The sequence below is a fragment of the Nylanderia fulva genome, unplaced genomic scaffold (assembly GCF_048542155.1).
Source record: "Nylanderia fulva isolate GAGA-0341 unplaced genomic scaffold, ASM4854215v1 Scaffold59, whole genome shotgun sequence".
NCBI lineage: Eukaryota > Metazoa > Arthropoda > Insecta > Hymenoptera > Formicidae > Nylanderia > Nylanderia fulva.
In genome coordinates this window covers 554,690-568,848 of record NW_028190687.1, presented here as the reverse complement: position 1 = coordinate 568,848, position 14,159 = coordinate 554,690, and the positions used below count along the sequence as shown (strand labels likewise).

At 38.0% G+C, this 14,159-nt stretch overlaps 1 long non-coding RNA gene across 5 annotated transcripts in view; it reads right to left on the bottom strand.

Annotated features, from left to right (window-relative positions):
* LOC114944699 (uncharacterized) overlaps window positions 1-14,159 on the bottom strand; it is a 65,427-nt gene that overhangs the window by 40,541 nt on the left and 10,727 nt on the right. The window contains exon 6 of one of the 5 annotated variants that reach the window (XR_014925874.1): window positions 1,274-1,336. The exons of 2 other annotated variants lie outside the window; for them this stretch is intronic. This is a non-coding gene — a long non-coding RNA (uncharacterized LOC114944699). Of the gene's footprint in view, window positions 1-1,273; window positions 1,337-2,649; window positions 3,297-7,773; window positions 12,757-14,159 lie in introns of those variants that run through there. 2 more of the 5 variants (XR_014925875.1, XR_014925873.1) reach the window with 2 other exon arrangements.

Sequence of the window (14,159 nt, the reverse complement as noted above, 5' to 3'; positions counted from 1 at the left end):
TAGCTTCAAATACTCCCTTTTAAAAATATTCATAGAATATTCCAAAACAATTCCACGAATATACGCAGAATGTTTTCTAAAAATTCATTTCATATCCATAGAATATTTAAGGAATATTATCAAAATATTATGGGAAGTGATTAGAATATTCATATAATATTCTGCAGAATATTTATAGAACATTCACAGAACGTGACTTTTTGTCTACTTCTAATGTTCCATTGTAAGTTTATAGGAACTCCAATCATCACGTAAGAATATTCTATGAATATTCAAATTTGCTCTGATATTATTCTATGAATGTTCATATAACGTACTTGTGCTGTATGGGAATATATTATTATTATATATAATTATCTCTTTATAGTGACCCACAGACGTCTATATACTAGAAGTATATTGTTCGTGATGACAAACGGCAATAGATCGATACCTCAGTATATTAGAAAGTTTCGCTCGTAAGATTAAGTATATATTTTTTAGTTTTATATAAGTACCATATTTAATTATTCATACATATATACCTTTGCATTCATATTTAAATATGCATACATATAATATTAATACATTTATATGCGAGTGTTTCAATATATCAAATTAATGTTATTATCACTGAGAATCTTTCGAATCGACTTTAGAACTTTCCTGATCGCCGAACTAGTTGTTCCGTTCTTTTCTTGTGTGCAATATATTGTAAACGTGTCATATTTAAATATGCATACATATAATATTAATACATTTATCACTCTATACCACTACACCCACACCTGCACAAGGCGCGCTCACTGCTGCGCAGTGCGCACCATATTCTGTGTAATCACTGCAAATATCCGCTTTATTTCGCGAGATCCAATATTTGGAGTTCGTCTTCCTCGATTTCGACATCATTGAGCTGGAAAAAATTAATATTAATTAAATATAATTATAATTTTGTATTATATATATTTTTTTTTCTTTACTTAAAGTGCCATACTTACTAATTGGCGGAGGACCATGTTTTCGTTGCCTCTAGTCATCTTTTTTTTTTATCACTATATCGCAGGTACGATCGAGAGAAGAGATGATTCGATATCATTGAGCTGGAAAAAATTAATATTAATTAAATATAATTATAATTTTGTATTATATATATAATTTTGTATTATATATATATTATATATATAATTTTGTATTATATATATTTTTTTTTCTTTACTTAAAGTGCCATACTTACTAATTGGCGGAGAACCATGTTTTCGTTGCCTCTAGTCATCTTTTTTTTTTAACACTATATCACAGAAGAGATGATGCAAGAGAGAAGCGCGAAGGAGAGAGAGCCGGCGTGCCGCATCGACGGCTGCGAGAGATAGAATATAAAAAATTGACTTTTTTTATAATCAGAAATATATTAAAAATTTTTAATTAATAAAAAGAAAGAACTATATTATAATTTTATATTTATTTTATATATATTAATTTATTTTTTTTATATATTAACAGGGTGTCGCAATGAATGAAAAAACGAAAAAGTTTATTTGTACATTATTTTTATATAACACGACACGTTAACAATATATTGCACACAAGAAAAGAACGGAACAACTAGTTCGGCGATCAGGAAAGTTCTAAAGTCGACTCGAAAGATTCTCAGTGATAATCCGAGAGTAGAATTATGGTCGCAAAATGATGTAACTCGGTGTTCAACGCAAATACGCCGGCGACCGGCAATTCACAGCTATCGCCGTCTCTCTCGCTCTCACGCGCGCGCACTTTCGATCCTTCTTACTTACAGACAACGACAATTATTACGCGATTCGTCTTATTCACTCACACATACCTTGCTCGACATTTTCGCAAACGCAGTTATACAAACACGAAATTAAGCGCGACAAAAATCTAGACGGCGCGACCAAAAGGTGTAAATCCGACCGACAACTTCCACATGGTACACCTTGAGTAACGCTAATGCCGGCGGTAATGTAAAAGTCAATTCTCTCTCTCTCTCTCTCTCTCCCTTCCCCCCCAAGCCCCCCCCCCCCCCCCCCCCGGCTATATCGGGAGAGCAGAGGTCCCGTACCTTCATATTTCTATATATATTGTATATTATATTTTATATATTTTATGTCACAGGTCTTCCTTGCCCCGCTCCACACTCGAAGTTCTTGGGTTCTACTTATATGTATACTATGTAAAACGCGCATATAAAAATCTCGACTTTCGGGGAAACGAGGCCTTCTCTCTCTAAACACCAAACGAACAAGAATTCACAATAAATATACATCTCGCAATATACTCTTTTTATTAAACGTTGGCGTTCCGGACCTTTATATCCTGACTAACCGAATCACGGTGACGAGGAACGGTCGCTCGCGATCTCACATATCGGCGCGAAAACTTGCTCGCTCTCTCTATACATGACGATAAATTGCCCACAGTATTTATCAAAAGTGGGGTACGAAAACGACTCTTGGCTTTTCGAAAATTTGAAAATTTTGAGATGAAAATTTTGAAAATTTAAGATGGAAGTAGGCAGCGAGTAACCATGATCACATTGAAGAAAGCTTTTCGCCTGCGAGGACTACCGACAAGCAAATCAAAGATTGAATTGATTAGGTCTCAAAGAAGGTGGGCCGAATAATATGCTCGAAGAGCATCCGGACGTCGATGGGGACCCAGGAGCCTCGGAACATCGCGAATTGGAGGTTGGTGGGAAAGGGATGGAGGACGTTTCTCGCTTGAGACGTTCCGCCGTGATTTTCGCGCATATTTCGGCGTTACTCGCCCGCCCGAGAGCCTCGCGAGGATTCTTCATCGTCTCGAAGGGTATCCCGGCGTCGACGGGGCCCCGGGAGTCTCGAAACCTCGCGAATTCGCGGAGTTAGCGAGCTGGGCGAGGGGAAAGGGGAAAGGGACTATCGTTTGGGATATCGTTTTCGACTATATTTGGACTATATTTCGACATATACGGCGGCTCTCGTGCGGTATTTCGACATCATCCGCTCGAGGAGATGTTCCGCGACTGCTCCAGCATCTCCTGGAGTGCCCGAATATCGGAGAAAGTGTCCGAAAAGCTCAATTTCATCGAAACCGTCGATTCAAATTCTAGGGGAAGGGCGGCCATACCCCTCAATCGCTTGAGATACTGAGCTTTCGTGACTATCCGCGTAACGGTCATTGGCGCGCAAGTGTTACTTCCCCATGAGACTTCAGTTCCTTCGCGATGCTACGAAATAACGTGGCGCGCCGGGAGATGTCTCCTTATGTCCATATGTTTCCTTGGTTCCAAGCAACTGGTATTGCTATGTAGTTGTTACTACCTATTTTAAATAAAAAATTTGAAGCTGTCATTCCAGCGCCTGTTTTGTTCTAGCGCATGCGCATAGAGCACGAATAGGAATATATATCTTTCTCTCTCATACAGATCTTATGGATACTTTTGTTTCCCGAAAAGTAATGCCATTCCATTTCTATATGTTCTAAGGTCGTGTTGCTAAGGCACGAGAAATAAGAGGGGAACAATAAGCATATGTCAAAAAATCTAGTCGAAAGCCAATAAATCCCGTCACTGACGTACAAATTAATCAATCGATTAATTAAAAAATTTGCCATATGCTAAAGTTCATATAATTATAAAAAAATTAGCATTATTTTGCAATGTCCTACGATTCCTCCGATTTATCTCAGAACAGATAATCAACCAAATGAATAAATAAACCGAAGAATTTGTTCAATTGTTAAAACCATTTGAAGATACAACAAGAATCACATGAAACCATGGTGAATATTATCCCGTTGTGGAATAAATCGTAAATATTTTGAAAAATATTTTTGATATGCATAAATGAAGCCGTACGGCGGGCGGTGAACAAAGAGCGGCGAAAACTGAACCGACGACCCGGACCTGCAGTTCCCGCACAAAAATATATGCCCGGGCCACCCGGAGGTTATATACCTGCACCAGGATATGTAACTGGCGCAGGAGAATACGCTCCCGCGCCAGGATATGTGCCCGGTGCCGCAGGATACATGCCGGCACCGGGATATGTGCCTGGTGCAGTAGGGTACGCTCCCGCGTCAGGTTATGTGCCCGGTGCTGCAGGATACGTACCTGCACCGGGATACATGCCCGGGCCTGCAGAATACGTACCTGCACCGGGATATACGCCCGGGCCATCTGCGGGATACCATATATGCGGGACGACACCATATATGTACTATAAGTAGAGTAAAGGTACCGATTCATCTCATAATCATACTGAAAGGAATCAGCCGATCGGCTGATTGCGCACGCGCCAATCGGACAGCTAACTGTCACCAGTAACTGCTGCCCTCGGCGCCGAGCGAAAAGGGCGCAAACTAAAGCAGCGCGCGCGGGAGAGACAAAGGGCATTTAAGCAAGCGAGCTGAGAAACTCGGTACTCTCTTTCAAGAAGTATACCTAAGCAGTCGAAAATTTTGTATACAAGAGTCTTTAAAAATAAAAGTAGTCTTTGTCTTTAACAGTAATCTCAGTATTTTTCTATAGTGACTTTGAAACATCCTTGCTTTGATCCTTCGCATATCCGCGCTTTCGCTAAGATCAGTTTAAATTTATAACGGTCATCCTTAGATGTTTATTAAATAATAATTCGCTTAAATAATCATTTCTTACAATAGCGTATTCTTTTTCGCGCCTGCGATCATTCGGATATATTAGCTATTTTGTGTACTTGCGCGAAGAACGTCCCGCGGAATAGATATCAGGAATAAATCGCGCGGAACATATTATAGTTTACGGGAGATTGTGTAGTGCCGCGGTTATTAGAATCAATCACTTCGCACGGACCGTAGTAAGTCTCTTGCGTGAATAATTATTCGCCACGTATACGAACAAGTTTACTCCCGGGTTCCGCGTGTCACCAGATATCTCCGCGTCGGGTCATCCAAAAGGTCGCGGAATCATAACACCGCGCCACGTGTCAGCAGCCGTACTCTCGCTGTACCTTATCTTTACGACTGTAATATCCGATTTCGATCGCTTTGGATTTCGGCGTCCTATAGAACTCGCCGCCCGTCACGAACGACAAGTGCGCGGAATTTAATTAATATCTTATCGCAAGAATATTATTTTTTTGTATGCAATATTACCCTAACAATTATATTTTTTTTGTTATTTATTCGCATCATTGTTCAAATATATTCAATTAATATTACACTTTGGGAATTCTAAATAGCCACTCTCGAACTCCGTTCTCTCTCCTGTCCGAACTCCCCCCTCTACCCCCTGACGCTCTGAGCGAGTCGAGTATTGCCGTCGCGAAACTTTCGGGATGTTTTAAGATTTACGGAAGATCTTTTCCTAATTATGAATTTTTAGAGTAGCGCGAATCTCGCGCCTGGCGCCCAGGCAAACGAAAATTTATTGTGTCTTCGCAAATTTCCCGCTTTCCGCGCCGAAGATGTGTCGGCCCATTACATCGGCCTTACTTTTCGGATAACTAGTTATCCGACCGAATGAAAGAATTACGGTTACAATATATAATGCAAATAAATTTCGTGTATCAATCAATTTTACATAATACTCTTTTTTTTGGAAGTTATATTAAAATCAATATATCATAAATAAGTCACCAAAACATAGCCAAAATGTATCAAATAAGATCATTGTGATTTAGTGACGTCATAATGATGTCATAAGTTTTGTGTTCTACCTGGGAACGGATATCCAAATCATACGCATTCCTCACATCGCATGTTTCAACGGTTGTGTCAAAAATTAAGAGAAATCAGAAATTTGGTTGCGCGAACAAGTAAACGTCAAAAAAGAACATGTCATGAAGACAATAAAAATAATGTGCTTGCTATAGTGCATGTTAATCCTCAGATTAATTCACATCAGTTAAAACGCAAATTTGACATTAGTAAAAGTAATGAATTCTTACTAAATATAAATTCCATTCATACCATATAAAGAAAGTAACCAACTCTAAGCGTTTTAGAAAAATTTTAAGGGCCATTCTACAATAGGTTGCAAATATCCTCGTTGCTAGTTGATAGTTGCAAATTAACCAATCAGCTGACAAGTCGCTTTGCTCTGATTGGTCAATCGGCAATTGTCAACTAGCAACGAGAATATTTGCAACTTATTGTAAAATGGTCCTGAAGCGAGGTCTACAATGGCAGCAGAAGTACAGAGTACAAAAGTAAGTAATAAGCGTAACTTCGTTACTCCCGACGAAATGAGCGAATCCCATTTCGTACTGCTTACTCTTGTACTCTGTACTCCTGCTGCCATTGTAGATCCCGCTTTAGAGACACGCAAATTGTGATGCAGGGTCTACCATAGAGTCTCAAAGTCACAAGAAATCACAACTCACAAGAAATTGACCAATAGTCGAGTATGAAAAGAATTATCGATTCTGGTTGGTCAATTTCCTACGTGAGCACGACTTTACGACTCCATTGTAGACCCCGCATGATGGTTTGAAAAAATACAGCAATTTCTACGATGCTGTTGATGTTTGTGTGAGATTTTTACTTTATCAGTATGTCTAATATCAGAAATATTCTTTCAAAGTCAGCCATTAATCGATCCCGACGTTATAATCAGTTCGCGTGTCTCTTACTTGAGGTTCTCTAATTTAAAGTGCCGCTTCATCGAAATATGTATTTATCCATTTCGAAATCTAGAATTTTTAACATGTTTTCTCAACTCTGACGTCACAAGAAAAGAAGCGCCTTCCTTACTCCTTTGACTCACTCATTGCACACTTGAAACATGTAAGAGATATTATTTATTATAACAAAGATATAGGCCAATAATAATACAATTTATTTGTTTCAGGCAAGAAGCCTTTCAGATCTCACAATAGGGAAAGGTTTCGTAAACATGAAAAAAAGGAGTGAAGTGCGCAAGAAAAGAAGGAATCTGAGGGAGGCTGTGGACGCGTTATGGAAAAATCATAGTAAAGATGTATTAAACTTGAAAAATTTATTTGACCAGAACCCGATTTCTCGCATAAAAAAAGCGAAGCAGACTCTTCTAGCCGCGCTGCGTGGTGTACTCCGGAATCCGTACCAGTTCAGAAAAGGATATACTTGGGCAGACCAGAGAACCAGAAGGATCCGCAGGCAATATTACCAAGTCATCACCAACCCGCTCAAACAGTAATCGCGCAAGCCCCAAAGCCGAAAAACAAACGGGCACTTCCTAAGGCCATTAATCAGCCAACTAGATTAGCCGCGAGCATGTCAAAAAACGTGCAGCCAATGAGGGATGATCCGACGAAAAACGCAGTGTTTATCTCGTCCATATCAGTTAAGGAAACGAACAACGATACCAGATTCGATTTCACAGCCCCAACACTCATTGAGGTGGCCAGACTGTGCTATGCAGAATATGTAGCAGACGACGTGAACACAGAATCGATACTCCCAGAGTACTTTAACTACTATACCACAGCAATGCTTTGGCTAAGATTCATATCTCTCAAAGTCAAGTTGCGCCAGACAATCACACCAGCAGAGCTTAAATCAGTTGGATCCACACAGACTATAACTAGGGAGCACCTCACTCCAGCAATATCAGACCTATCCACACAAGCCATCGGACACGGTGGTGGCTACTACGGAGCAATCACTGAAGATAATCACAATTTATATAAAAAGATACTTTGTATGGATGTGACGAGCAAAGCTATCAGACGCGCCATCAGCAATGATGCGTCAAACCCATAAGAATCCATAAAGCTCCATAAGGACACAAGCATTGTATATTAACCGATATCCAAATCGTATTCCGTTCCTCACACCGCATGTTTTACGGTTGTCTGAAGCCTGATCTACAATGTGCTCTTTGCGTTGTCTTTCGTGTTCTTTGTTCTCTGCACAATGTTTCTTCTCTTTTTGTTGCCTGAGATAAAAGTGGACGAACTCTACTTTGTCGGTAAAATACCCAGTGTGAATTGATGGTCGAATCGACGTCAATTCATTGTCGAATCGATGTCAAATTCGTCGAATCGATGACAATTCGACCAATCATTTCTCACTGGGTAAAGCACAAAGAAGCAAGAAAACAAGAGGGCAAAGAGCACATTGTAGATCAGGCTTTAAAAATTAAGAGAAATCGAAAGTTTGACTGCACGAACAAGTAAACGTCAAAAAAGAACATGTCATGAAAACAATAAAATTTTTTGTATTACACGTGCAGGCAATGTGGCACTTTCGGTGCATGTTTTCTGTGCCGAAAGTGGCCAATTTCCCCCGACGCCATTTAGCGGCGACGCGGTGAGTGAATAAGCCGGTTTCAAAGCCATTATCTACGGCTGAGCCGCGTTAAAAGTCATTGTATACGGCTCAAGCCGTAAGAAATGTATTGAAACCGGCTATTCCCCCACCGTGCCGCGGCAAGATGGCGGCGTGCGATCGGCCGCCTCGTGCACACAAAACGCGCCGAAACAGCCACTTTGCCTGCACTTGCAATACAAAATAGTATGTGTATCAAGTGCGGATTGACAATTGTTCACTCGTATGGGGTGGTCGCACTCGCCTTCGGCTCGTGCGTCCATCCCCCGCACTCGTGACCAATTGTCAACTTTTCGCACTTGATACACAATATACTATTATTATAATTATCTCTTTATAGTGACTCACAGACGTCTATATACTAGAAGTATATTGTTCGTGATGACAAACGGCAATATATCGATACCTCAGTATATTAGAAAGTTTCGCTCGTAAGGTTAAGTATATATTTTTTAGTTTTATAAGTACCATATTTAATTATTCATACATATATACCTTTGCATTCATATTTAAATATGCATACATATAATATTAATACATTTATATGCGAGTGTTTCAATATATCAAATTAATGTTACAGTGCTCGACAATATTTTATTTTATTATCTTTTCAAGGGCATTGGAAATAAGGGCTAAATCTTCAGGTAAGGTGTGAATGTAGACTTGTCCACTTCCACCTTTAAAATTCTTGAATATTAGAGACCCAGACAGCACCAAGTCTAAAATTGACGCATAAGATATCATTAAGAAATCCCAGGCAATCATGCAGAAACCGATTGCCGATACAAATCCGATCGACAAGAAGGGAGAAATCTATTCCTACGGGAATTTTAGAGAATAAAATTCTGCCTTCGGCTTTGGAGTAGTTTTCACTCCAAACCTAGTATTGTTCAAACCATTATGTAAATAATTTTAATTCCCGAAATTTTATTATGTACATAATATTAATTGATCAAATTTCTATTATGTACAATTTCAATTATTTACATAATAGAACGGCGAATTAAAATTATGTATATATAATAAAAAATTAAAATTGTGTGCATAATAAAAATTCGACAAATTAAAATTATGTACATAATAGAAAATCGGGAATTAAAATTATGTATTCCCTCATAATAAAATTATGTACATAATTGATATTCGGCGAATTAAAATTATGTACTTTGCTGATTATATATTATTTATTATTTACGCGTTGAAAACTCCCGCGCGTAGTAATACATGAAATCGGCCGATTCTGACGTGGCGATTCTGGCGAATCGGCCGATTCTGGCGCGATCGCGTAATTTAGTGTATTTCTTTAGCGTATGGGCTAAGCCCGTTATTGGAATTAAATTCGAGTTTGTGATTTCACGAGAGCTATCGTGGTCAAGCAGCGAGGAATTTCGAGAAATCTTTACGCGTCGTAGTTATCTTCGCGATTTACGTTTCTCGAAGGTTTATTGTCGTCGCGCCATCTCGATTTTTGTCGCGCTTAATTTCGTGTTTGTATAAATATATAAAAATAATGTACAAATAAACTTTGTCGTTTTCCCATCCATTGCGACACCCTGTTAATATATAGAAAAAATTAATTAATATATATAAAATAAATATAAAATTGTAATATAGTTCTTTCTTTTTATAAATATAAAATTTTTAATATATTTCTGTTTTTATAAAAAAAGTAAATTTTTTATATTCTATCTCTCGCAGCCGTCGATGCGGCACGCCGGCTCTCTCTCTCCTTCGCGCTTCTCTTGCATCTTCTCTTCTCTCGATCGTACCTGCGATATAGTGTCAAAAAAAAGATGACTAGAGGCAAAACGAAAACATGGTCCTCCGCCAATTAGTAAGTATGGCACTTTAAGTATAGAAAAAAAATATATATAATATAAAATTATAATTATTTTTATTTAATGTTAATTTTTTCCAGCTCAATAATGTCGAAATCGAGAAAGACGAACTCTGAATATTAGATCTCAGCGGATATTCGCAGTGATTACGCAGAACATGGTGCGCACTGCGTAGCAGTGGGCGCGCCTTGTGCAGGTGTGGGTGCAGTGGTATAGAGCGCAAAGGCGGGAGCCACGGCGCCCGTGAAGTGACCACGGTGGAGGCTACTGAGGGGGCGACGTCCAGTATCTTCGCGATCTAGAGACGCCCTAACCACCGCCGTCGCCTCTGCCGCTGTCACCGTAGCAACCTTTATGGCCATAATCACCTCTTTCAGCATTAAGGTTTTATTTTTTATTTTTCATCTTTTATATCTTTATTTTTATATTTTTTATATTTTTTATCTCCCCCCCCCCCCGCTATATCGAGAGAGCAGAGGTCCCGTACCTTCATATTTCTATATATATTGTATATTATATTTTATATTTTATTTTATTTCACAGGTCTTCCTTGCCCCGCTCCCCCCTCGGAGCTCTTGGATTCTACTTATATGTATACTGGGTGCGTTCCGTTTTGCGCATAGTACGCATTGCTTACATCGCTAATGCTTAGCGCATTGGTTGCGTTTCGTTTCATTATACGCACGATGCATGCTTTGAAACGGAACGATATTGAACGCATTGGAAGTGGGAAATTAAAATGGATTCCACAATAAATTGCGCTGTCAATGTGACAACGTTTTTAATTGATGAAATGAGTGACATGAGTAGCGAATTATCAAGTTGCAGTTCTGATGATTATGAAATGAGTGACGAAGAATATGATAGTTCAAGTACAGGCTATGAATTAGAAATTTTATATTCAGTTTTAATGGTGGGCGAAACACGTGGAGAAACAGTTTATAAAGAAGATTTTGTTGAGAGAGTTATTCCTGGATACACGAGACGCGTATTCAAAGAACATTTTCGGTAAGTGTAAATATTTTCATACATATTTTTTAACTTGATTGATGTTTTAAAATATTTATAAAAAAGTCTGTACATTATACTTATTTTCCATATTGAATTTTTGTTTACTAATGTAAAAATAATGTCAAAAAATTACAACATTAGCAATTTTATATCTTACAGAATGTTTCCAGAAACATTTGAAGTAGTGTTACAATTAATCGGGCCAGGATTAAGAGCCATAGATGCATTGCCTGGAAGAAAACCAATTTCTGCTCAAAAACAACTCCTCATTGCAATTTGGTTCATGTCCACTCCTGACTCTTATAGGTATCTCATACATTAAAATTATTAATATAAATTTAAAGAAAAAAATGGATATAATGGATATAATAGAACTTCTGTGTAAAATTTCAAGTCAATCGGGGGCAGGAGTTATTTGGAAGTACACCCAAAAAATAAATTATTAATTATTTAATAGTAATATTTTATTAATATTATATTATTGTCTTCAGGTCTGTATCGACGAAATTCGGAGTTGGAAAAGCAACTGCATTTAGAGCATTAAGACGAGTAACATATGCTCTACATTGCATTGCTCCTCAGTTTATTCAATGGCCTAAAAATGCAGTTGCCACAAAAGTAATGGAGAAATTTGAACAAGCTTGTGGTGGTTTTCCAAAAGTAATAGGTGCTATTGATGGCACTCACATTAAGATTCGTGCTCCAAAAGAAGATCCAGACTCGTACATAAACAGGAAAGGCTTTCACTCAATAAATGTACAAGTTGTCTGTGATTCGTTTGGACTTTTCACCCATTGCTACGCCGGGCATGTGGGATCTGTGCACGATGCAAGAGTTTTTCGGAATTCACCAGTGGCAGATTTTCTTCAATTACATGAAATTTACTTTCCCGATAATTCTCATATTATTGGAGATGCTGCGTACGGTATTCATCCACATGTCATGGTACCTTTTAGAAATAATGGTCATTTAACTAATGCGCAAAAAAATTTTAACTATTGTCTGTCATCTACGCGAATGGCAATTGAACGAGCAATAGGTCATCTGAAAGTTCGTTTTAGAATTCTCTTAGACTGTTTACCTTTAACAGACACCCTACAAATTCCCGAATTTATTTTGGCCTGTTGTGTATTACACAACATTTGTATTTTGCAAAATGATATAATCGAACTGTTGGGTATATGTACAAATGAAGAAGAAGAAGTAAGACCTATTTTACATGATAATGCAGTTGAATTAGGAAATGTTAAAAGAATTGAAATTATGAATGCTTTACCGAGGAAAATATAATATTAAAGTGTATGTAGTATACTCGACAACATTATGTATATAATAATAAAAATGTGTATATTAAATAATAAACAATTTTAACATTGATTTTGATTATTTATTATTTTATTATAAATCCATGCATACAACTTTGGTATAAAATTATAATTCCCATATTGAAGTTATTATTATGCAATGTATAAGTATAAAAATATTAATAAACACTAAGTTTTAACTTGGTACTTATTGTTAGGAGGTAAAACTGTACTCTATTTACAAAGTACTTGTAATATAAAACTAAAAATAACAATAAACTGAACATTATTTTAATATCAATATAATTCTTTGTTCACAAGTGATTGCAACAGCTTTTGATCTGTAACAGCAGATAGTATTAAAAATATAATTTATATATACACCCAATAATCAAATAAATATAAAAATAATCCCTTATAAAAAAACATTTTTTGGAAATTGCGAAAATACATCTAATTGGTAATTTTAATTCGACATTACGGAAACTGTCAATTGGGAGTATTTTCATAACTTTCAAAACTTTTTTCTGTAAGAAATGTCCATTTATTTATGTTTCTTTTAAATAACCTTAAAATATATTCGGCTGAATGTTACCTGTTTGAACTCTATTAATTAGTTCTTGAGTAAGAAATAATGTAATGACGCTCTGCGTTTCTTCAAGAAAGACTGGGAATTCGATCAATGACTCTTCCATATTTTGACACTGATGCTTTCTTGTAGAACTACAAGTCAACTTTTCACTTTTCAAATATCGCTATCAATCGTCATATACAATCGCATAGAACGCATAAGCTGCTGCAATTCAAACTTGAGGTAGCTGATGCGTGTATTATGCGCTGCAGATAGTGGGGATCTAGGGAATTCTAAGCGCTGTTCATGCGCGCATTGAGTGAAACGGAATGTTTTCTATGTAATTTGTGCGCATAATGTGCGAAACGGAACGCAACCACTATGTAAAACGCGCATATAAAAATCTCGACTTTCGGGGAAACGAGGCCTTCTCTCTCTAAACACCAAACGAACAAGAATTCACAATAAATATACATTTCGCAATATACTCTTTTTATTAAACGTTGGCGTTCCGGACCTTTATATCCTGACTAACCGAATCACGGTGACAAGGAACGGTCGCTCGCGATCTCACATATCGGCGCGAAAACTTGCTCGCTCTCTCTATACATGACGATAAATTGCCCACAGTATTTATCAGAAGTGGGGTACGAAAACGACTCTTGGCTTTTCGAAAATTTGAAAATTTTGAGATGAAAATTTTGAAAATTTAAGATGGAAGTAGGCAGCGAGTAACCATGATCACATTGAAGAAGGCTTTTCGCCTGCGAGGACTACCGACAAGCAAATCAAAGATTGAATTGATTAGATCTCAAAGAAGGTGGGCCGAATAATATGCTCGAAGAGCATCCGGACGTCGATGGGGACCCAGGAGCCTCGGAACATCGCGAATTGGAGGTTGGTGGGAAAGGGATGGAGGACGTTTCTCGCTTGAGACGTTCCGCCGTGATTTTCGCGCATATTTCGGCGTTACTCGCTCGCCCGAGAGCCTCGCGAGGATTCTTCATCCTCTCGAAGGGTATCCCGGCGTCGACGGGACCCCGGGAGTCTCGAAACATCGCGAATTCGCGGAGTTAGCGAGCTGGGCGAGGGGAAAGGGGAAAGGGACTATCGTTTGAGATATCGTTTTCGACTATATTTGGACTATATTTCGACATATACGGCGGCTCTCGT